Below are 26,659 nucleotides of genomic sequence, written 5' to 3' on the forward strand. Positions count from 1 at the left end.
CTTAAACCACCTGTGAGACTCTGGACAGTTACTTTACCTCTCTGAGCTTGTTTCTTTGCTTGTGAAAGTAGTATAATAATGCCTCCAATTTTGTAGCAGGCTGTTTCAACTGAACAACTCTATTTTTAATTGAGTACAAGTTACCAAAAATAAATGATAGCTATGGTGGTCCAGTGGCTAAGAATCTGCCTTCCAATGCAGGGGACACGGGTTCAACCCCTGGTTGGGGAACTAAGACCCCACATGCCACAGGGCAACCAAGCTCACATGCCACAGCTACATAGCCCGTGTACCTCAACTAGAGAGAAGCCTGCGTGCCACAACAAAAGATCCCGAGTGCCGCAACTAAGACCTGACACAGCCATAAATAAATAAATAAATATTTTAAGTAAATAAATGATAGCTATTTTTAGTCAGTGATTACAATTCTTCTACCTTACAAGAATTGTGATTTCCTTTCCCAGTCTCAAACCAAAACTGCAAAGGAAATATTCAACTCCAGAATAGTATAAAAAGTAAAATACTATGTTAAGCATTTGCATTACTCCCACCTCACTCACAGCCACATAGCCTAATAAATACATGTGTGTATTCTAGTTGTCAAAGATCTTTTAACATCCATTATATCATATGAATCTCAAAAACAACCAAGTAAGGTAGGCAGCACAGATTTTATTATCCCATATTTATGGCAGACAAGGAAACAGAGGCTCAGAGTGACCCTGTCAGAAGTCTAGAAGCCTTCAAGAAAAGGCAGGGATTAGAGGCCAGCATCTTCTGATCCCTACTCCACCACACCAACCACAGAACAAAAGAGCGAACTAGAGTACTTGAAGTCTCCTCCCACCAATCCTCTCTACCTGGTAGATGGGAGTCAGAGCTAGGTCTATTAACTTGCACTGAGAAGAAAGGGGGATCTGAGACTGATGTAAGAAAATCTAGCAACAAGTAGTTAGATAAATGGTTTCTGGCAGCATTACAATTTTAGCCTGCAGCAGGCTAAGGCAAAAGACTAAAGACTATTGTGTAAAACTTAATTGTTACTGAGTAAGAAATGACCCTTGCTTATTGGCTAAATCCAGGAACAATATATCAAAGAGAAAGCATGGACAATAGATCAAAGGGAATCACTGAAGTCTTGGAAAAGGACAGCGTAAAAGCAGGGAACTGGTCCAATGAAAGCTGGAAAGCAGAGCAGCTGCTAGGTTAGTCATGGAAACTGGTGTACTGAGGACCACACGGTAAGGTTGAGGCTAAGGAGACTATTAGTGAAAGCCCAGCCTGTATGTAGCATGAAGCTGCTCACAGAGGGCAGCCTGCTCAAGAGGTAGAACAGAAACATGCAGGCCAAGGCTTTCCTGCTAGCCCAGGCCTTTGGCTTTATGCCGTAAGAATTTTCAGACCCACAATAAAACAGGGTTGGTGACAGTGCAGAACACAGGCCTGAAAGGGTGCAGCCCTCTACAACCCTAGAAGGTTTAAATTAAAGCAGGGAGGAGAGCTATACTCTCCAGCCTGACACAACAAAAGAAACTGTTGTATGCAGCTATGCCTGTATGTTATACTGGAACTGAATGATTTAAACATTAGTTTGGGGCTATCCTTGGGCTCTTAATCTGGAGAATTTCAAAACAATGACCATAGGCATTTTCCCTACAATAGAAAATCTAGTGCCAAATCACTCCAACAAAAATCAATTTTACTCTGCATAGTCTTTCTGGCCATAAATTTTTCTTTCAATGTTTGAGAATCTACTATGCACCCAGCAATTCTCATTTATCATTACATCATATCACCGTTGGGTATGACCTGGGGCTTATTTTTCCTCTGACTTCTGCTTTAGTCTGAGCCTTTCAGGGATTTGTTTCTGAGTGCTAGAGGAAGCAGATCAATGGTTCTCAACCCCGGCTGTACATCAGAATCACCTGAGGAGTTATAAAATACAGAACCTCCTACCCACCCACAGGCCTGGAGATTCTGATTCAGTATGTATGGGGGGAGGCTCTTGGCATCCAATTTTTTTAAAAAGCTCCACAGGTGATTCTGATGAACAGCCAGGGTTGAAAACAAATGCATCATATAGCTAGTTAGTATTTTATTGTAATTACAGGCCTGAGTGAGTTTGTTTTTGGGGGGAGAAGAGGTAAGACAGGATAACAAAAAAAGAGGTATCCTGACACAAGCAAGAGGTAACTGACTAATTTCAACAGTCACACAGGAAAAAGGAAGCATTTATCTGATACCCCAAGTACCAGAAACTGCTAAGAATATTTATATATTTTGTTTTTCTTTTAAACCTCATACTGACAATGAGGCAGGTATTAATTACTATCTCCTTGTTATAGCTGTAGAATCTGAGGCTCAGAAATGGGAAGTGAGCTGGCCAAATGACAAACAGAGCCATGTCTGTGTTCTGTTCGATCGCCTGTGCTCTTTACACTAGGTCACAACACAGAAAAATAAATAAAAACATCAGCCTTTAGTATTGGTAACTGTACTTAACCTCAACACAATTAGTGACCTTACTCTCTTCATTCAATAAGGGAATTCTGCTCATAAACTCTCATGAGGCAAATGTTCCTCACAACACCTTTACCGCATAATTCAATTAACAGAAGATGCCTGTCTCTTCAAAAAAAACCGACACATCACATACATCTATGCTCCTTACTGTACTTCTTTACCTGGGTCAAAACTAATCAATGCTGTTAAAAGGCAAGTCACCAACGGATAATATTAAACTTAAGTCTAGAGTTAGCTCATGTGGAAAACACAGATACTTTCAGAAAACACAGTAAAACAATTTGTATATAGTCTTTTGCAATTAAAAAAAGAACAATTTTTACTCTAAACTTTACATGTACCTTACAAAAAAAAAAAACAACAGCTCTTTGCCACACCTAAGTGATTTTCTCAAGAGAACAAAAAGGCTAGAACATCTGGCCTTCTATTCTAGTGTCTTTTCCCTAAAGCCATGCTGTCTTTCCAGTCTTAGTATCATACAACCCCATCTCTCATACAATGGAGAGGCCCAGGATGCAAGAATTTTGGTACAGGCTGTGGTGACCTACAGACTTCATACCTGGATTATTTTGAAGCAAATCCCCAGATACCATTCATAATATTTCAGTATGTATCTCCAAAGAAACTTTTAATTAACATTATCTACTACTAGACTATTCTAAAGAACAGAAATAATTTCATGACAGCCCAAACACAGGTAAGTGCCTTCCTTCCCCCTTGCCTCCTCCACATGTGACACCAACTTTTCTCCCCCTCTAACAATGTATTTTACATTTATTGGTTTAGGTGATCTCTCCCTCTGGACTTCTGAAAATCCTTCTCTTCAAACTCCATCCCAGGGACTTCCCTGGTGGTCGAGGGGTTAAGAATCTGCCTTCCAATGCAGGGGACGCAGGTTCGATCCATGGTATGGGAACTAAGATCGCACATGCCGCGGGGGCAACTAAGCCCGTACACCACATCTAGAGAGCCCTCGTGCCGCAACTACTGAGCCCATGCACTCTGCCACAACTAGAGAGAAGCCTGCACGCTGCAATGAAGACCCCATGTGCTGCAACTAAGTCTGGACACCGCCAAATAAATAAATAAATAAATATTTTAAAAAGAAGAAGAAAGAAACTCCATGCCAAAGGTAGTTTCCATTGTGTTCCTCAGAAAGAGTGTCCTGGAGAGTCCCCTCAGGTGCTGCCCAAGAGAGTGAGAAGAAAACCTGCCAGCTCTCTATCTCAAATTAAAGCAGCTCCATCTTTTTTCTGTTCTATACTGGTGTTCTGTATGAGATTCCATTTGAAGCTTAAAAGTAAAAACCAAGTCCAAGGGACTTCTTTGGTGGTCCAGTGGTAAAGAATCTGCCTTCCGGGCTTCCCTGGTGGTGCAGTGGTTGCGAGTCCGCCTGCCGATGCAGGGGACACGGGTTCGTGCCCCAGTCCGGGAAGATCCCACATGCCGCGGAGCGGCTGGGCCTGTGAGCCATGGCCGCTGACCCTGCGCTCTGCAACGGGAGAGGCCACAACAGTGAGAGGCCCGCGTACCACAAAAAAAAAAAAAAAAAAAAAAAAAAAGAATCTGCCTTCCAATGCAGGGGACGTGGGTTCGAGCCCTGGTCAGGGAACTAAGATCCCACATGCCGCGGGGCAACTAAGCCTGAGTGCTGCAACTACTGAGCCCAACTACTGAGCTCAACGAGAGAGCCCGCATGCCGCAACTAAGACCCGGTGCAACCAAATAAATATTTTTTAAAAAATAAAATAAAATAGATAGGGAATTCCCTGGCAGTCCAGTGGTTAGAACTCTGATCTCACTGCTGAGGGTCCAGGTTCAATCCCTGGTCTGGGATCTAAGATACCCTAAGCCATGCAGTGCAGCAAAAAAAAAAAAAGAAAGAAAGAAGAAAAAAAAAGAAATAGATTACCAACAAGGACCTACTATATAGCACAGGGAACTCTGCTCAGTGCTCTGTAATAACCTAAATGGGAAAAGAATTTGAAAAAGAATAGATACATGTATATGTATAACTGACTCACAACATCGTTTATCAACTCCACTCCAATATAAAATAAAAATTTTTTAAATCCAGTTATTGAAATCTTTTTATATTAAAAAACAGCAGAGGGACAAGCCTCTTAAGATAGCCTCATCCACCAGAGGGCAAACAGCAGAAGAAAGAAGAACTACAGTCCTGCAGCCTGTGGAACAAAAACCACATTCACAGAAAGACAGACAAGATGAAAAGGCAGAGGGCTATGTACCAGATGAAGGAACAAGATAAAACCCCAGAAAACAACTAGATGAAGGGGAGATAGGAAACCTTTCACTAAAAGAATTCAGAATAATGATAGTGAAGATGATCCAGGACCTGGGAAAAAGAATGGAGGCAAAGACCAAGAAGATGCAAGAAATGTTTAACAAAGACCTAGAAGAATTAAAGAACAAACAAACAGATGAACAATACAATAACTGAAATGAAAAATACACTAGAAGGAATCAATAGCAGAATATCTGAGGCAGAAGAAAGGATAAGTGACCTGGAAGACATAATGGTGGAATTCTCTGCCATGAAACAGAATAAAGAAAAAAGAATGAAAAGAAATGAAGACAGCCTAAACGCAACAACATTCACATTATAGGGGTCCCAGAAGGAGAAGAGAGAGAGAAAGGACCAGAGAAAATATTTGAACAGATTATAGTCGAAAACTTCCCTAACATGGGAAAGGAAAGCACAGAGAGTCCGAGGCAGGATAAATACAAGGAGAAACACGCCAAGACACATAGCAATCAAATTGACAAAAATCAAAGACAAAGAAAAATTATTGAAAGAAACAACGGAAAAACGACAAATAACATACAAGGAAACTCCCATAAGGTTAACACCTGATTTCTCAGCAGAAACTCTACAAGCCAGAAGGTAGTGGCATGATTTATTTAAAGTGATGAAAGGGAAGAACCTACAACCAAGATTACTCTACCCAGCAAGGATCTCATTCAGATTTGACGGAGAAATCAAAAGCTTTACAGACAAGCAAAAGCTAAGAGAATTCAGCACCACCGAACCAGCTCTACAACAAATGCTAAAGGAACTTCTCTAAGTGGGAAACACAAGAGAAGAAAAGGACCTACAAAAAACAAACCCATAACAATAAAGAAAATGGTAATAGGAACATACATATTGATAATTATCTTTTTTTTTTTTTTTTTTTTTGCGGTATGTGGGCCTCTCACTGTTGTGGCCTCTCCCGTTGCGGAGCACAGGCTCCGGACGCGCAGGCTCAGCAGCCATGGCTCACGGGCCCAGCCGCTCCGCGGCATGTGGGATCTTCCTGGACTGGGGCACGAACCCGCGTCCCCTGCATCGGCAGGCGGACTCTCAACCACTGCGCCACCAGGGAAGCCCATTGATAATTATCTTAAATGTGAAAGGATTAAATGCTCCAACCAAAATACACAGGCTTAAAAAAAAAAGACACAGGCTTGCTATAATGGATACAAAAACAAGACCCATATATATGCTGTCTACAAGAGACCCACTTCAGATGTAGGGACACACAGACTGAAAGTGAGAGGATGGAAAAAGATATTCCATGCAAATGGAAATCAAAAGAAAGCTTGAGTAGCAATATTCATATCAGATAAAATAGAGTTTAAAATAAAGAATGCTACAAGAGACAAGGAAGGACACTACGTAATGATCAAGGGATCAATCCAAGAAGAAGATATAACAATTACAAATATACATGCACCCAACATAGAAGCACCACAATACATAAGGCTAACAGCTATAAAACAGGAAATCGACAGTAACATAATAATAGTGGGGGACTTTAACTCCTCACTTACACCAATGGACAGATCACCCAAACAGAAAATTAATAAGGAAACACAAGCTTTAAATGACACAATAGACCAGATAGATTTAATTGATATTAATAGGACATTCCACCCAAAAACAGCAGACTACACTTTCTTCTCAAGTGCACATGGAACATTCTCCAGGATACATCATATCTTGGGTCACAAATCAAGCCTCAGTAAATTTAAGAAAATTGAAATCATATCAAGCATATTTTCAGACCACAACACTATGAGATTAGATGTCAATTAAAAGGAAAAAAAAAACACAAACACATGGAGACTAAACAATACGTTACTAAATAACCAAGAGATCACTGAAGAAATCAAAGAGGAAATCAAAAAATACCTACAGACAAATGACAACGAAGACACGATGATCCAAAACCTATGGGATGCAGCAAAAGCAGTTCTAAGAGGGAAGAAGTTTATAGCAATACAAGCTTATTACCTCAAGAAACAAGAAAAATCTGAAATAAACAATCTAACATTACACCTAAAGGAACTAGAGGAAGAAGAACAAACAAAACCCAAAGTTAGCAGAAGGAAAGAAATCATAAAGATCAGAGCAGAAATAAATGAAATAGAAACAAAGAAAACAAGAGCAAAAATCAATAAAAAGAAATGCTGGCTCTTTGAGAAGATAAACAAAATCGATAAACCATTAGCCAGAATCATCAAGAAAAAGAGGGAGAGGACTCAAATCAGTAAAATTAGAAATGAAAAAGGAGAAGTTACAGGATTCCCTGGTGGCACAGTGGTTAGGAATCTGCCTGCCAATGAAAGGGACACGGGTTCAAGCTCTGGTCCGGGAAGATCCCACATGCCATGGAGCAACTAAGCCTGTGCGCCACAACTACTGAGCCTGTGCTCTAGAACCCGCGAGCCACAACTACTGAAGCCCACGCACTTAGAGCCCATGCTCCACAACAAGAGAAGCTACCACAACGAGAAGCCCCCACTCGCCACAACCAGAGAAAAGCCTGCACACGGCAATGAAGACCCGATGCAGTCAGAAACAATAAATTAATAAATTAATAAAATAATAAAATAAATTTTAAAAAAAAGAAGTTACAACAGACACTGCAGAAATACGAAGCATCCTAAGAGACTACTACAAGCAACTCTATGCCAATAAAATGGACAACCTGGAAGAAATGGACAAGTTCTTAGAAAGGTATAACTTTCCAGACTGAACCACGAAGAAATAGAAAATATGAACAGACCAATCACAAGTACTGAAATTGGAACTGTGATTAAAGATCTTCCAACAAACAAAAGTCCAGGACCAGATGGCTTCACAGGTGAATTCTATCAAACATTTAGAGAAGAGCTAACACCCATCCTTCTCAAACTCTTCCAAACAATTGCAGAGGAAGGAACACTCCCAAACTCATTCTATGAGACCACCATCACCTTGATACCAAAACCAAAGATACTACAAAAAAAGAAAATTACAGACCAATATCACTGATGAATATAGATGCAAAAATCCTCAACAAAATACTAGCAAACAGAATCCAACAGCACATTAAAAGGATCATAACACCATGATAAAGTGGGATTTATCCCAGGGATGCAAGGATTCTTCAATATATGCAAATAAATCAATGTGATACACCATATTAACAAATTGAAGGATAAAACCCGTATGATCATCTAAATAGATGCAGAAAAAGCTTTTGACAGAATTCAACACCCATTTATGATAAAAACTCTCCAGAAACTGAGCAAAGAGGGAACCTACCTCAACATAATAAAGGCCATATACGACAAACCCACGGCAAACATGATTCTCAATGGTGAAAAACTGAAAGCATTTCCTGTAAGATCAGGAACAAGACAAGGATGTCCACTCTCGTCACTATTATTCAACATAGTTTTGGAAGTCCTAGCCACGGCACTCAGAGAAGAAAAGGAAATAAAAGGAATACAGATTGGAAAAGAAGAAGTAAAACTGTCACTGTTTCCAGATGACATGATACCATACATAGAGAATCCTGAAGATGCCACCAGAAAACTTCTAGAGCTAATCTATGAATTTGGTAAAGTTGCAGGATACAAAATTAATGCTCAGAAATCTCTTGCATTCCTATACACTAATGATGAAAAATATGAAAGAGAAATTAAGGAAACACTCCCATTTACCACTGCAACAAAAAGAATAAAATACCTAGGAATAAACCTACCTAGAGAGACAAAAGACCTGTACGCAGAAAACTATAAGACACTGATGAGGGCTTCCCTGGTGGCGCGGTGGTTAAGAATCCGCTTGCCAATGCAGGGGACATGGGTTCGAGCCCTGCTCTGGGAAGATCCCACATACCGTGGAGCAACTAAGCCCATGCGCCACAACTACTGAGCCTGCGAGCCACAACTACTGAGCCCAAGTGCCACAACTACTGAAGCCCACACACCTCAACTACTGAAGCCCACGCGCCTAGAGCCCATGCTCCACAACAAGAAAGCCACCGCAATGAGAAGCCCGCGCACTGCAACGAAGAGTGGCCCCTGCTCACCGCAACTAGAGAAAGCCCGCGTGCAGCAACAAAAGACCCAACTCAGCCAAAAATAAAAATAAATAAATAAATAAAATTTAAAAAAAAAAAGACACTGATGAAAGAAATGAAAGATGATACCAACAGATGGAGAGATATACCATGTTCTTGGATTGGAAGAATCAATATTGTGAAAATGACTGTACTACCCAAAGCAATCTACAGATTCAATGCAATTCCTATCAAATTACCAATGGCATTTTATACACAACTAGAACAAAAAAGCTTAAAATTTGTAGGAGACACAAAAGACCCCGAATAGCCAAAGCAGTCTTGAGGGAAAAAAAACAGAGCTGGAGGAATCAGACTCCCTGACTTCAGAGTATAACTACAAAGCTACAGTAGTCAAAACAATATGGTACTGGCAAAAAAACAGAAATATAAATCAATGGAACAGGATAGAAAGCCTAGAGATAAACCCATGCACCTATGGTCAACTAATCTATGACAAAGGAGGCAAGGATATACAATGGAGAAATGACAGTCTCTTCAATAAGTGGTGCTGGGAAAACTGGACAGCTAGCTACATGTAAAAGAATGTAATTAGAACACTCCCTAACACCATACACAAAAATAAACTCAAAATGGATTAGAGACCTAAATGTAAGACCAGACACTATAAAACTGTTAGAGGAAAACATAGAAAAACTCTCTTTGACGGAAATCACAGCAAGATCTTTTTTGATCCACCTCCTAGAGTAACGGAAATAAAAACAAAAATAAACAAATGGGACCTAATGAAACTTAAAAGCTTTTGCAAAGCAAAGGAAACTACAAACAAGAAGAAATGACAACCCTCAGAATGGGAGAAAATATTTGCAAATGAATCAACAGACAAAGGATTAATCTCCAAAATATAAAATCAGCTCATGCAGCTCAATATTAAAAAAACAAACAACCCAATCCAAAAATGGGCAGAAGACCTAAATAGACATTTATCCAAAGACATACAGATGGCCAAGAAGCACATGAAAAGCTGCTCAACATCACTAATTATTAGAGAAATGCAAATCAAAACTACAGTGAGGTATCACCTCACACCAGTTAGAATGGGCATCATCAGAAAATCTACAAACAACAAATGCTGGAGAGGGTGTGGAGAAAAGGGAACCCTCTTGCAGTACTGGTGGGAATGTAAACTGATACAGCCAACTAAGGAGAACAGTACGGAGGTCCTTTAAAAAACTAAAAATAGAATTACCATATGACCCAGCAATCCCACTACTGGGCATATACCCAGAGAAAACCATAATTCAAAATGACACATGGAAAAAAAAAAAAAGACACATGCACCCAAATGTTCATTGCAGCACTATTTACAACAGCCACTACATGGAAGCAACCTAAACGCCCAACAACAGACAAATGGATAAAGAAGCCTGCACACCGCAACGAAGAGTCGCCCCCACTCGCCGCAGCTAGAGAAAGCCTGCGTGCAGCAACAAAGACTCAATGCAGCCAAAAATAAATATATAAAAATAAATTTATAGGGCTTCCCTGGTGGCGCAGTGGTTGAGAGTCCGCCTGACGATGCAGGGGACACGGGTTAGTGCCCCGGTCCGGGAAGATCCCACATGCCGCAGAGCAGCTGGGCCTGTGAGCCATGGCCGCTGAGCCTGCGCATCCAGAACCTGTGCTCCTCAACAGGAGAGGCCACAACAGTGAGAGGCCCGCGTACCGCAAATAAATAAATAAATAAATTTATAAAAATGGCCCACATCAAAAAAAAAAAAATCTTTAGGGACTTCCCTGGTGGTCCAGTGGCTAAGACTCCGCACTCCCAATGCAGGGGGCCTGAGTTCGACCCCTGGTCAGGGAACTAGATCCCACATGCCGCAACTAAGAGTTCACATGTTGCAACTAAAGATCCCACGTCCCGCCACGAAGACCCAGAGCAGACAAAATAAATAAATAAATAAAAATTTTAAAATCTTTTAAAATAAAACATGTAAGTGTTACAAATGTAATAAGTAATACCATTTTCAAGCAGGAAACAAAAAAGAATGACTCTAAAATCTTAACTGAAATAAATATTTCTTTGGAAGACATCTTGAGAGAGTATAATTAGAGCAGAGAGGAAAATCTGGGCATTCGTATAAAGAGTTTCCTCTCACCCTAGTCAGTGTGAATGCACAATCTAATACTGAATTTAAATAAAGAAGAAGAAGAAGAAAAAAAGAAAGGAAACCTGAATGGCAGACCCTCAGGATGTCCAGGATTCAATCATAAGCTCACAGACTTTGCACAATTACTGAAACTACTGTAGCCTTTACTCAAGCTGGTTCCTCTGCCTAACATGCTCTTTCAATTCCTTTCTCCCCTATAAAAAAGAATGAAATAATGCCATTTGCAGCAACATGGATGGACCTAGAGATTATTATACTAGTGAAGTCAGGCAGAGAAAGACAATCATATGATGTCCTGTATATGTGGAATCTAAAAAAAAAAAAAAAAAAAGGATATAAATGAACTTATTTACAAAACAGACTCAGACACAGAAAACAAACTTATGGTTACTAAAGGGGAAAGGGAGGTGGGGATAAATTAGGAGTTTGGAATTAAAATACATACACTACTACATATAAAATAGATAACCAACAAGCACAGGGAACTACCTTGTAATAATCTATAATGGAAAAGAATACATGTATAACTGAATCACTTTGCTGTGCATCTGAAGCACATTATAAATCAACTATATTTCGATAAAAATTTAAAAAATAAAAAGATATTAGCACATGCCAAGAAAAAAAATTCCTCTCTCCTACTCTCATCACCACACTCCCAGCCCCTTTTATGTCCCAGTTAACTTTGGATTCCCAGTCTCCACATCACTTTCTTAAGGAAGACTCCCTGAGCACCAAACTAGATCAAGTCTCCCCAGGATGCATGCTACGAGTTCCCTACACTTCTCCTCTTCCTCTCCCCCGCCCCTGTGATGCGGCTTGAGGGATCTTAGCTCCCCAACCAGGGATCGAACCAGGGCCCCTGGGAGTGAAAACTCGGAGTCCTAACCACTGGAGCACCAGGGAATTCCCTACTTCTCTTCTTCCTAATCCTCAGTTTAACTGCTGTTACATAAGTATTGTGGAATATCTTATTAATTGTTTGTCTTCCCCACAGGACTCGGAAGATCCATGAGGGTCACTTTATTCCCAGTGCTTAAAATACTGTCTGGCACACTGTTAATGCTCAATATTTGTTGAATAATGAACGAATAAATGAAAGATTTAAAAAATAATGAGATACTGTAAAAGTTTTTATCTTCTACTTCAGTCCTTGCAACATAAAGCAACTTTAAGTCGTAATTACATGTAGGTGGGAAAACAGAGCATGCAATGCAAAGGGAAAGTCTGAATGCACAAAGGTGCAAAGCATCTGCTGAAGTGTCACACATATTTAAAAATCATAGCCAGTGTGCACTTTCTCCTCCAGTTGCCAGTAGTCTACTAGGAATATTCCAGAAATTTAACTAATCTCCTTCAGTGGTGTATGGTTTGACTCCCACAAAGAAATAGGAATAACAAAATACAAAGAGCAGTTGAGAAAAGAAAGCCATAGCATCTGCTAAGAGGCTCCTGATACAAATATGAAGGGAACAGAAAACAAGTCTCACACTTTATGCACATTTCTTAGATCCTCAAAGCTAAACCTGCTGGATTTATGGAAATTGTGTATCCAAAGTTTCTGGTGAACAAACAGGCTCAAACACCAATTTGAATGATGAAGGAAGAGCCCAAAGGTCTTAGGTCTACTGAGTCAAGTAAGTATGTTGAGCTAATAGGTAACATTCATAACTTGAAAACCCAATGTTTGTGGGCCAGTATTTGAATTTTTAAAGAAAAATCTTGACATTTTAAAAACTGGGACCAAGTTGAATCTCAGGTTTACAGGAAAAAAACATTTCTGAGAACCTTCAACCATGTGCCAAGCCTTTTTACATATAATATAAATGGAATTACAATAAATGCTAATAGGTGGGTATTACCTCCATTTACTACTGAGAAACCCAAAACCAAATTTCCAATGTGACACCATTGTCAAGCTCAATTCTGACTAATCCCCAAAGTTTGGGTACCCATCATCTTGCTCTATGCAAAAAGTTGGGCCTGGGCTCTGGACTAAGTTCTGGAGTTAAAGAATCCTGAGCTCATCACCAGAGGATTTTTTGCAAAATAAACATTTAAAAAAATTTTTAAGTTGTTATAAGCTCTTCCAAGACAATCCTTTTAGATTTATACTGTACTAATCAGGAAAAGTAATGACAAAACCTATTTTAAACATTTCAGGTAAATGCACACAGTGTTCTGGATTTGCAATGATAAAAACTAAAAGAATAGTTTTTAACAGTTCAATTTCAAAACACTGAGTTTGAAGACAGTGAAATGAAGAAAAAGTAGAATTTTCTAATTTGAATGTTCACGTCGCAAGTAAGCTTTACTGTAAAATGCAGACAGGATATATCACTTGCCATTCTGGAGATTAATTTTTTAAAACTTTACCCTGCCTATTATTTTAAATGACATACAAAATATCCTTTTCCACGTGGTTTAAATGATATACTACATATTACTGTCAAAGCTTTAAGATTATTTGCCCTTGCAAGAATTACCCCGAATGAGACTTTTTAAATGCTATTACTTTCTATAACATACATGCATTCAAATTATCTTTCTACTCACCACAGAAAACTAATCTTAATCTTTTGTGACCATATAGTTGATGACACAGCCCAAAAACAAAATCAATAAAATAATAAATATGTACAAGCTATACACTGATAAGTTAAAAACCAAATAACCATTTTGGCTATTGGTGCCTTGAATGTATAATAATTTCCTACAACTGACTCAGTCTCTGGAAAGTCCCTACTTATTTTAATTTATATCTCTAAAGTATAAATCTAGCTTTCCTCTCTGCAGGAGGATCAAGATGAGAAATGACCTAGATATTTCTCTAACAATACTCATTCTTTCCTCCTAAAAATATTTGCTGCTTACCTACTTATGAGAAACTGTAGTAGGACTCAAGGATACAAAATAAAGACAACACAATCCCAAGCTTGAAGTTGTAAGTTTACTCGGGGATACAGGACAGAACAATAATCAAAACATATTATGAAAAATGCTGTAACAGTATTATGGGAACACAGAACTTTTTATCCACGTTTCTGAAAACCAAGGAAAAGTATTAAGAGAGTAAGAAGAAATGCTAACCAAATGACAATATGAATATCAGACTACCTATAAACATCCTTCCGATTAACCAGAAAAGTTGTATTTGTAGTTAATTTAACTAATGAATTACTGTTTTCATTCATTAAAACTTAAAATATGAGATGCGCTTATGAACAAAATAATATTTTGACATACACACCAGAACTTGTAAACAAGTATTGTCCTTACAAGACCATTTAATAACTCTTAGGATAATATACACAGTAGAGCGATAAACTTTTTCTGTTAAGGCCAAACAGTAAATATTTCATAGTCTTTTTCCCAACTATTCCAACAGACCTTCATACATGGTCACTGAGATTTGAATTTCATATTAGTTTAACATGTTATAAAATATCTTCCTTTTGATTTTGTCTCATCCATTCAAAAACATAAAAACTGTTCTTGGCTCAAGGGCTGTTACAAACACAGGTGGTGGCCAGATTTATCTGCAGTTTGTCAAAAACTACCATTAACAAGTCAATTCTACATATTACATGATAAAAACCTTTCATGTTAATTCCAAACCACATGTAGAACCTAAACTGCGATCTATTAGTTTAACTTCTTCACCAGATTCAATCCTTACTTGATTTTCCCTAATAAAAACAAGGTCTGAAGACTATTACAAAAAATAAACTCCAAAAATATTTTGAGGAAAGGTTCTAACAGTCAAACGTGTCTCGAGTGACAACATAAGAAATGAGGGAGTAGGGAACTTCAAGGGCCAGTACCTCCACAAAAATAGCAGATGAACAAGGGAAAAACTATCACAAAGAACTACACAAAAAACTATGAGAACTGGGGAAACTACTAAAAAGGTCTGGAACAACCAAGCAAATGCTTAATCAAGAAAAGGGCAAAGAGGGGCTTCCTTGGTGGCGCAGTCGTTAAGAATCCGCCTGCCAACGCAGGGGACACGGGTTCGAGCCCTGGTCCGGGAAGATCCCACATGCCACAGAGCTACTAAGCCTGTGCGCCACAACTACTGAGGTGCTCTAGAGCCCGTGAGCCACAACTACTGAGCCTATGTGCCACAACTACTGAGCCCGCATGCCGTAACTACTTAAGCCCACACGCCTAGAGCCCGCGCTCTGCAACGAGAAGCCACCACAATGAGAAGCCCATGGACTACAACAAAGAGTAGCCCCTGCTCACCACAAATAGAGAACGCCCGCATGCAGCAACAAAGACCCAACGCAGCCAAAAATAAATAAATAAATAAATTTATTTTTAAAAAAGAAAGAAAGAAAAGGGCAAGGATAGCTAGCTAGTGGGAAGCAGCCACATAGCACAGGGAGATCATATCGGTGCTTTGTGACCACCTAGAGGGGTGGGATAGGGAGGATGGGAGGGAGACGCAAGAGGGAGGAGATATGGGGATATATGTATATGTATAGTTGATTCACTTTGTTATAAAGCAGAAACTAACACACCATTGTAAAGCAATTATACCCCAATAAAGATGTTAAAAAAAAAAGAAAAGGGCAAGGCTGCTGGCTTTGTAAACTCGGACTGTGGGACATGAGTAGACAACGGGTGCCCCTGAGGCTGGGACAGGTCTGGCCTTAGCAGCTGTGGGCTGTGCGGGAGTATGCACGCGGAGGCTGGGCCGGGGTCCAGGCTGCTTCCATAGCTCACATGGCGCGACTACTCCAGTCCTGGTACCTGACTTCACTGGATCTGAGCTGGTGGATCTGTGCTGGTGGCTTTGTAAACACAGCACCTGAGGGTCACCAGGGTCTATTGCCAGCATTCCTAAGGTTGAGCAGGGAACAAGGACAGTGCCAACAACAGTGTACTTTGTGAGCCCACACAATGGGTTTCAGGTGACACCACAGAGCGCGCTCCCTGGTGGACAGTTCCAGTGGAGGAATACTCAGTAGCTCCTCTCCCAGTGGAAGCGCTCCAATCCTGCCGACCTCACACAGCAGCTTAGAAACGGATCTGGGACCTTCTACTCCAAAAACTAAGGAGCGGATTCTGCCCCTAACAGGGCTGTGACAACCACAGAGCAAAGAGGAGGCCCCGCTCAACTTCCAGTGTGGGCTCTGGTCACCACAACACCAGTTACACCCCCTATCAAGGGGATATCGGCCAGCACACATTGAGGAAAGAGGTGGCAGGCATCCATACTAAAAACAGCCCTCACACCAAAAAATACTAAACCTATGCAGGCTACACAGGGACACTCCCACATAAAAATACCCCTCTAAGACCACAGCAGACAACTGTTTTCCTAAACTCATAGAGTAAGAGAAATATAAGTAAAATGGAGAAGCAAAAGAACCACTACCAATTAAAAGATCAAGAGCATTCTCCTGAAAGAAGGAACAATGAAACAGATCTCTTCAGTCTAATAGACACTGAGTTCAAAAAAGAGGTAATGAGGGCTTCCCTGGTGGCGCAGTGGTTGAGAGTCCGCCTGCCGATGCAGGGGACATAGGTTCGTGCCCCGGTCCGGGAAGATCCCACATGCCGCAGAGCGGCTGGGCCCGTGAGCCATGGCCGCTGTCCGGAGCCTGTGCTCCACAACGGGAGAGGCCACAACAGTGAGAGGCCTGCGTACCGCAGAAAAAAAAAGAAAAAGAAAGGCTATCAATAGAAATGTAGATTACCGTAAAAAAAGAAAGGCTATCAATAGAAATGTAGATTACTGTAAAAAGGAACTAGAAACTATAAAGAGGAGCCAAGAAAAATTAGAAAACTCACTTGCTGGATAAAACCTGAGCTAAAGACAATAAACTGCAGACTGAATAATGCAGAAGACGGAATAATGGAAATCACCCAATCAGAACAGCAGACAGAAAGCCAGATAAAAAAACTGAAAGCAATATAAGAAACCTATGATAATATAAAGCGTGCTAATCTAAACATAACAGAGATTCCAGAAAGAGAAGAGAAAAGGGGAACAAAAGTATATCTGAAGAAATTATGGCTGAACACTTCCCAAACCTCAAGAAGGAAACAGATATCCAGGTACAAGAAACACAGAGGGTCCCAAACAAGATGAACCCAAACAAATCTATACCAAGACATATTATAATTAAAATGACAGGGACTTCCCTGATCGCACAGTGGTTATGAATCCGCCTGCCAGGGTTTCCCTGGTGGCGCAGTGGTTAAGAATCCACCTGCCAATGCAGGGGACATGGGTTCAAGCCCTGGTCCGGGAAGATCCCACATGCCATGGAGCAACTAAGGCCGTGCACCCCAACTACTGAGCCTGCGCTCTAGAGCCTGCAAGCCACAACTACTGAGTCCACGTGCCACAACTACTGAAACCCGCATGCCTAGAGCCCGTGCTCAACAACAAGAGAAGCCACCGCTCGCCACAACTAGAGAAAGACTGCACGCAGCAACGAAGACCCAACACAGCCAACAATAAACAAATAAATATTTATTTTAAAAAAAAGATTCTGCACGCAACAATAAAGATCTCACGTGCCACAACTAAGACTCGATGTAGCGAAATAAATAAATAAATCTTAAAAAAAAAAAAGGACATATAAATCGACAGAACAGAACGAAGAGCCCAGAGATAAATCTATATCTGTTCTCAACAAGGGTGCCAAGACCATTCAATAGGGAAAGAATAGTCTTTTCAACAAATGGTGCTGGAACAACTGGGTACCCACATGCAAAAGATGTTTGGCCCCTACGTCACATCATGTACAAAAATTCAAAATGCATCAAAGACCTAAGTGTAAGACGTAAGAACATAACTTTTAGCAGAAAACACAGGAGTAAATCTTCTTCATCTTGAATTAGGCAATGGTTTCTTAGATATGACACCACAAGGCAAAGAAAAAAAATAGATATATTGGACGTCATCAAGATTAAAAATCTTTGGAATGTCCCTGGTGGTCCAGTGGACTCTGTGCTTTCACTGCTGATGGCCAGGGTTCGATCCCTGAACAGGGTACTAGGATCCCACAAGCTGCACGGCATGGCCAAATACAAAAACATTTAAAAAACAAGAAAACAAAAAAAATTTTGTGCTTCAAGGATACCATCAAGAAAATGAAAAAACCCACAGAATGGAAGAAAATATTTGCAAATCATATCTGATAAGGGACTTAATCCAGAATATATAAGGAACTACAACTCAACAATAAAAATAGCCCAATTTTTTAAAAATATGCAAAGGATTTACAACACAGACTCCAAAGTAGCTATACAAATGTCCAAAAAGCACATAAATGGATGCTCAACATCATCAGGGAAATATAAATCAAAACCACAATGAGATAACATGTAACACTCACCAGGATGGCTTAAAAAAAAAAAAAAAGCAAATGTTGGCAAGAATATGAAGAAATCACAACTGTAAAATGGTACAGCCACTGTGCAAAAACAGTCTGGCCATTCCTCAAAATGTTAAAACAGTCCCGTGGGGTTGGGACTCCACACTTTCACTGCTGAGGGCACAGACTCAATCCCTGGGTGGGAAACTAAGATCCCACAAGCTGCATGATGCGCCCCCCAAAAAAAGAAGAATCCCCACTGAATCCAGAAGAGGTATTTGTACACCTATGTTCATATCAGCATTATTCACAATAGCCAAAAGGTGGCCATCGACTGATAAATGGATAAAGAAAATGTGGTATACAGCAGAAAATCTTTAAAAAGGAAGAAAATTCTGACACGGACTACAACATGGGTGAACTCTTAAGGACATTACATTAAGTAAAATAAGGCAATCACAAAAAAGATAAATACTGTATAGTTCTACATGAGGTATTCAGAGCAGTCAAATTCAGATACAGAAAGCAGAATGGTGGTTACCAGGGGCTGGGAGGAAGGGGAAAGTGGCAAGTTGTTCAATTGGTAAGTTTTCTAAGATGGAAAGAGTTCTGGAGAATGGCTGCACGAAATGTGAACACACTTAATGTTATTTAACTGTACACATCAAAATAGTTAGGATGGAGAGTTCCCTGGTGGCCTAGTGGTCAGGATGCCGGACTTTCACTGCCACGGCCCTGGGTTCAATCCCTGGTCGGGGATCTGAGATCCCACAAGCCACATCACACGGCCAAAAAAAAAAACAGTTAGAATGGTAAATTTTATGCTATGTATATTTTATCAAAATTAAATATAGAGGCTTCCCTGGTGGCGCAGTGGTTGAGAGTCCGCCTGCCGATACAGGGGACATGGGTTCGTGCCCCGGTCCGGGAGGATCCCACATGCTGCAGAGCGGCTGGGCCCGTGAGCCATGGCCGCTGAGCCTGCGCATCCGGAGCCTGCGCTCCGCAACGGGAGAGGCCACAACAGTGAGAGGCCCGCGTACCGCAAAAAAAAAAAAAAAAATTAAAACTATGACTTCCCTGGTGGCGCAGTGGTTAAGAATCTGCCTGCCAATGCAGGGGATGGAAGATTCTACATGCCGCGGAGCAACTAAGCCTGTGCACCACAACTACTGAGCCTGCGTGCCACAACTACTGAAGTCCAGGCACCTAGAGCACATGCTCCGCAACAAAAGAAGCCACCGTAACGAGAAGCCCGCACACTGCATGAAGAGCTGCCACTGATCACCACAACTAGAGAAAGCCCACGCACAATAACAAAGACCCAACGCAGCCAAAAAATAATAATTAATTAATTAATTTTTTAAAAAGTTAATGGGGGGACTTCCCTGGTGGCACAGTGATTAAGAATCCACCTGCCAATGCAGGGGACACAGGTTCGAGCCCTGGTCCAGGAAGATCCAACATGCCGCGGAGCAACTAGGCCCATGAGCCACAACTACTGAGCCTGAGCTCTAGAGCCCGTGAGCCACAACTACTGAAGCCCACATGCCTAGAGCCTGTGCTCCACAACAGGAGAAGCCACTGCAATGAGAAGCCTGTGCACCGCAACAAAGAGTAGCCCCCACTCACTGCAACTAGAGAAAGCCTGCACACAACAACGAAGACCCAATGCAGCCAAAAAATAAATAAATAAATTTATTAAAAAAATAAAATAAAAATAAAAAGTTAATGGGGTGGGCTTCCCTGGTGGCACAGTGGTTGAGAGTCCGCCTGCCAATGCAGGGGACACGGGTTCATGCCCCGGTCCGGGAAGATCCCACATGCCGCGAAGCGGCTAGGCCCGTGAGCCATGGCCGCTGAGCCTGCGCATCCGGAGCCTGTGCTCCACAACGGGAGAGGCCACAACAGTGAGAGGCCCGCGAACCGCAAAAAAAAAAAAGTTAATGGGGCTTCTCTGGTGGTCCAGTGGGTAAGATTCCATGCTCCCAATGCAAGGGGCCCAGGTTCAATCCCTGGTCAGGGAACTAAATCCCACATGCATTCCACGACTAAGAGTTCGAATGCCGCAAGTAAGAGTCCTCATGCCACAACTAAAGTTCCTGCATGCCACAACGAAGATCATGTATGCCGCAACTAAGACCCAGAGCAGCCAAAAATAAATAAATAAATAAATATGTTTTTTAAAGTGTCACTACTTTGTATACTTAAGCTTTCTCCTTTAATTAAAACTACTTATTTCTTATTGGGTGGGCGTGGTAACCAGTTGCCCTAGATGGCCCCCAGTGATCCACACTTCAGGGTATTCCCCTACCACATTGTATCTCCTTGGATCTCCTTGCTAGGTCTCTCCTCTCTTGGACAACTCACTCTGGGGGAAGCCAGCTACATACTGTGAGCAGCCCTATGGAGAGGCACACATAGCAAGGAACTGAGGCCTCCTTCAGCCAACAGCCATATGAGTGAGCCATACTGGACAAGGATCCTACAGCCTTCAGATGACTGCAGCAGTGATGGACATCTTGCTTGTAATCTCGTGAGAGACTGAGCCAGAACCATCCAGCTAAACCACTCCCTGATTCCTAACCCTGTGTGAGAGAAATGTTTATTGTTTTAGACTGCTCAGTTTGAGGGTAATTTGTTAGGCAGAATAGATAACTAATACAGGATTTCCCTGGTGGTCCAGTGGTTAAGACTCTGCACTCCCAATGCAGGGGGCCTGGGTTCGATCCCTGGTCAGGGAACTAGATCTCACATGCCGCAACTAAGAGCCTGCATGCCACAACTAGAAAAATCCTGCGTGCCGCAACTAAGACCCAGCTCCGCCAAATAAATAAATTTTTTTTTAAAAGATAACTAATACAAAGGGAAACATTCCTTGCACAGCTATATGAATTTGTTTTCAAAAAGAAAATTAAAGACTATAAAAATTATCATCAGCACAGTGCTGGATATTAAAATAAAATCCCTATTAGATCAATTTAAGGCTGTAGCAGACAGAATTTCTTCAAATTTTTACAAGTGTGTAAAGTTGGTTTATCCAACATAAAGAAGCTTCGAATCGATAAAAGAAACTACTCCAAACAGATCTGGATACATGAAAAATGAAACTTCGAGTCTACAACTATAGAAAATTAACTAAAATGAAAAACAGACTGAGAAGAAATATTTATGTCTGTAAGATAAAAGGATAATGGCTATAAAACACTACAATCCAGACAGATAAGTCAGCAAAGGATATGGACAGCAAAGGCCACAGGAGAAACACAAACAAGAAACAAAGAAATAATTTTCAACAATAAAGTTGTATTAATAAAATCAAACTTGCGGTAGAAGTATACACCTACTTAATGAAGTAAAAAACTTAAAACATCAATGCTATCAAAGTTGGCATGCTATCAAAGGGAGGAAAATGCTGTACTCGTATATACACTATTTAGAACTGTGTGAAATGGTACACTCCTTTTGGAAAGCCATAAAGAAGTAGGTACATCTGAGACAAAACATTTAACCCATTGCCCTGATAATTCCCCTACCAGCAGTTTATCCTTAGGAAATAATTCCACAGACATTACTATGAAATTAATAAGGTACCTACCAAGACTTTACTTAAAACTCTAATATCTGCTCCACCAAAGAACTAATTTCAGTGGTTTAATTACCTGCACTATAACACTTCTGCCTCAAAGCTCTACTATGTTTTAAAAAAAAAAAGGAAGCACTTCAAATGTAGAACTGTATTACCTCTCAACAACTGCTCTGCAATTCTTTACAGATCATGGCATGGTGGAAGTGTTTTTTCTTCATATGCTGATTAGATTCAATACATTGTCCATTGAACCAACTGAAATGTTAAAAAAATGCCTTTGGATATAATAATCCAATAACAATTAGCATGGCATTGATGTCTATTATTTTTACTGGATATAGATAAAACTTGAACATTGCCGACTTTCACCAGGGATCCCCAACAGCTCCAATTACCGCATCAAGAGAAATTAGAGATGCCAAGAGGAATATACCCTCAGTAATTTACAAAGAAAGACTACCTTCAGATTCTGCCTGGTATATGGGGAGACATCATATAACCAGTAATTATTTTTAATTTAATCTAATGTATAAATATAATTGTTCATCCTCCAAAATGGATTTTATCCTTCCAACAATCTTTAACACAGTACTATGGTATTGATATTTTATGTAAGGTCACTGGACATGTAAAAAGAACTTTAGAGGCCTTAATAAAGTAATTTCACCTAAGAACAGTAACGAACACTAAAATCTGTTCCAATTTATTAAGGGGAACCCACAAGTCTGTATGATTTTATTGTTTCTTTAATAAGTTATCTAAAAGTAGAAACAATACTTAAAAATTATGACTTGTGTACAGGTATTATAACGAATGTAGATCATCTAGAATACATAAAGAACTCTCAAAACTCAACAATTAAAATCAAACAATCCAATTAGAAAATGGGCAAAAGACATGAATATATTTCACCAAAGAGGATATACAGATGGGAAATAAACACACAAAAAGATGTTCAGGGTTTCCCTGGTGGCGCAGTGGTTGAGAGTCCGCCTACCAATGCAGGGGACACGGGGGTCCGTGCCCTGGTCCGGGAAGATCCCACATGCCACGGAGCGGCTGAGCCTGCGCTTCCGGAGCCTGTGCTCCGCAATGGGAGAGGCCACAACAGTGAGAGGCCCGTGTACAGCAAAAACAAAAACAAACAAACAAACAAAAGATGTTCAACATCATTAGCTATCAGGGAAATGCAAATAAAAACCATAATGAGGGCTTCCCTGGTGGCACAGTGGTTAAGAATCTGCCTGCCAATGCAGGGGACATGGGTTTGAGCCCTGGTCCGGGAAGATCCCACATGCCGCAGAGCAGTTAAGCCTGTGCACCACAACTACTGAGCCTGCGCTCTAGAGCCCGCAAGCCACAACTACTGAAGCCCGCATGCCTAGAGCCTGTGTTCCGCAGTAAGAGTAGCCCCCGCTCACTACAACTAAAGAAAGCCTGTGTGCAGCAACGAAGACCCAACACACCCAAAAAAGAAAGTAAAATAAATAAATTAAAAACAAAAACCATAATGAGATATCATTACATAACTATCAAAATGGTTAAAACAGGGCTTCTCTGGTGGCGCAGTGGTTGAGAGTCCGCCTGCCGATGCAGGGGACACGGACTCGTGCCCCGGTCCGGGAAGATCCCACATGCCGCGGAGCGGCTGGGCCCGTGAGCCATGGCCGCTGAGCCTGCGCGTCCGGAGCCTGTGCTCCGCAATGGGAGAGGCCATAGCAGTGAGAGGCCCGCGTACCGCAAAGAAAAAAAAAAAAAAAAAAGGTTAAAACAAATAGTGAAAACACTAAATGATGGTGAGGAGGAAGAGAAACTGGATCACTCATACACTACTGGTGAGAATGTAAATAGTACAGTTACTCTGGAAATCAGCTTGGCAGTTTCTTATAAAAGTAAACATGCAGTACCATATGATTCAGCAATGGTACTCTTGGGCATTTATCCCAGAGAAATGAAAATTTATGTTCACACAAAACCTGTATATGAATGTTCACAGCACTTTTACTTCTAATAGCCAAAAGCTAGAATAAACCCAGATGTCCTTCAACAGGTGAATGGTTAAACAAACTGTGGTAGATACGTATCACGGAATACTACTTAGTAATAAAAAGATATAAAATATTGATATACTCAATAACTTGGATGACTCTCCAGGGAATTTTAAATGAAAAAAACCCAATCCCAAAAGGCTATATATATACTGCATGATTCCACTTACGGACATTTTTGAAATGACAAAATTTTAGAAACAAAGGACAGGTTAGTAGTTGGCAAAAGTTGGAGGAGGAACTGCCAGGAAGAAGATAGGTGTGATATAAAAGGACCACAGAAGATATCCTTGTGGCATTAAAAGTGTTCAACATCTTGAGTGTGGTAGTGCACATACAAACCCACGCAGGCGATAAAAATGCAGAGAACTTAACATAGTACATACACACAAACAAGTACAAGTAAAACCAGGGACATCTGGAATATGTCCTTATAGAACTATAGAATTTTCTTTAAAAAAAAAAAATATGAAAAACATAAACTGGGACACCTGAATAAGATTGGTGGATTATACCAATGTCAATATCCTGGTTGTGATATTAGGTGTTTTTGCAAAACATTATCATTGCAAAATCAAGCAAAACATACATGGGATCTCTCTGTATTATTTCTAACAACTAACAACAGCATGTGAACTTAGTGATTTCAATAAAATTTCAATAATAAAAAAATGGAGATCTACCTACATGCTCATATGAATGGATATCCTCAACGCATCAGGTATTCAAAAATACGTTTATCAGGCCATTCGTGTTACCAAAAGATAAAAAAAGGTACATAAACACAAAGAAAATTCTAATAAAATATAAAGAATGAACATGAGTGACAACTGGGAATTCCCCGGTGGTCCAGTGGTTAGGACTCTGTGCTTTCACTGCAGAGGGCTGGGGTTCAATCCCTGGTCAGGGAACTGGGATCCCACAAACTGCACAGTGTGGGCCCCCCCGCCCAAAAAAAAAAAGAGGGAGCATATGAAGGGTGACAGAAATAAAGTTCCTTTTTGTTTTAATGTTCCATTTTTCACTTTTACCATGAATTTATATTACTTTTCTAACTAAAACTATTCATAGCAATTTCTTCAAAAGCCTACATTTTGAGATCATTAAAAAAGTTTCAGAAATGATCATTCAGTGAAAATCAAACCCACCACCAGAAAAGACGTGGTCTCTCCTGAAAACCAGGGGGTGGAAATGAAACATTTATATCCATGACAAAAGAAAACCGGCAAAAAGCAACAAGTAATAAAGTTAAACTACTTAATAGCTGGAGTGCAGAGAGATACTGATCCTATGGCCCAAATCAAATTCTCCTGATTACCAAACAAAAAAATGGATCAAATTCTCCTGATTATTAAACAAAAACAGAAAAAATACTTAATGCCTTTATCTTACCGATTAAGGAAGAACAGTTTACAAGAATAGAGAAAAAAGCAAAAGTGCAAAGATACGTTTCTCAAAATTCACAACTAACTCTTCCAAATGTCCATTTGGCTCTTGGCATATAATAATAATAGGCATCACTTACTGAGCACCTACTTCAGAACTAGCACTGTGCTAGCTGCTTCAGATAAATTATCTTGTTGCATCCTTTCAAACGCGTAGGCTACACAGTATTCGCCCAATTTAGAGATGAGGAACTGGGCCTCAGAGAGATTAAAGGGACTTCTACTAAACAGGTAGCACAGTACATTCTCAAGGGATCTATCCAAGTTAAAACTATTATGATTTAATATCCTTAATTAAGAGATTAAATGTGAGAATGGAGAGAAAAATGAATGCTTGAGATACAGGGAGCACAAATTCAAAGCCCTTAGAAATTAAATGCATGAGGAGATAAAGTCAAAAAAATCACTGAAGTTTTGAAATTTGGTACATTGAAGATGAGCATTCACAGTCTACTCATCACCTTCCTACCTAAAATTTACTCCCATTCCCAACTTGTATCTCTGGAATAGCACCATTCATTCTTTTTTTTTTTTTTTTTTTTTGCGGTACGCGGGCCTCTCACTGCAGTGGCCTCTCCAGTTGCGGAGCACAGGCTCCGGACGCGCAGGCTCAGCAGCCATGGCTCACCGGCCCAGCCGCTTCGCGGCATGTGGGATCCTCCCGGACCAGGGCACAAACCCATGTCCCCTGCATCGGCAGGCGGGCCCCCAACCATTGCACCACCAGGCAAGCCCCACCATTCATTCTTTTACTCCATAAATATATAAGTGTCTACTACAAAGAAGGCACCATGCTACACATCGTTAAGATGCAAAAAGATGAATCACATCAGGGAGACAAAGGCTAACAGTTCAGCCTGGCTGAACCCTGCCAGGATTCCCTGGGTGTAGCATATGAGATTTGGGAAAGTCGGGATGAGGTCCTATCAAAGAGGACACTGAATTTGGGCTTATTTGTTAGGCAAATGGGGAGAGGAGTGAGGCACTGAAGATAAAGCTTTAACCAGAGACCTAGTTTTCTCATTTTGGAGGTCAGAGGTAATTTTGTCTGTCTCTCCAGACAGACTGGAGAGAAAAACTATATGAAGACCAGTAATAAAGACATCATAGTAGAATGGAAATAGCATAAAAATTCAACCCTACAGCATGGAATACAAGGCCTATATTTACACTTTATCTCCTGACAA

At 40.5% G+C, this 26,659-nt stretch overlaps 1 protein-coding gene and 1 non-coding gene across 8 annotated transcripts in view; one reads left to right on the top strand and one right to left on the bottom strand.

The window, feature by feature from the left end:
* NSD1 (nuclear receptor binding SET domain protein 1) overlaps positions 1–26,659 on the bottom strand; it is a 137,019-nt gene that overhangs the window by 100,588 nt on the left and 9,772 nt on the right. The gene's annotated exons all lie outside the window — the stretch shown is intronic.
* Positions 21,062–21,134, top strand: TRNAG-CCC (transfer RNA glycine (anticodon CCC)). Its single transcript has one exon. It is a non-coding gene; the product is annotated as a tRNA-Gly (tRNA).

The sequence above is a fragment of the Delphinus delphis genome, chromosome 3, assembly GCF_949987515.2.
Source record: "Delphinus delphis chromosome 3, mDelDel1.2, whole genome shotgun sequence".
Taxonomy (NCBI): Eukaryota; Metazoa; Chordata; class Mammalia; order Artiodactyla; family Delphinidae; genus Delphinus; species Delphinus delphis.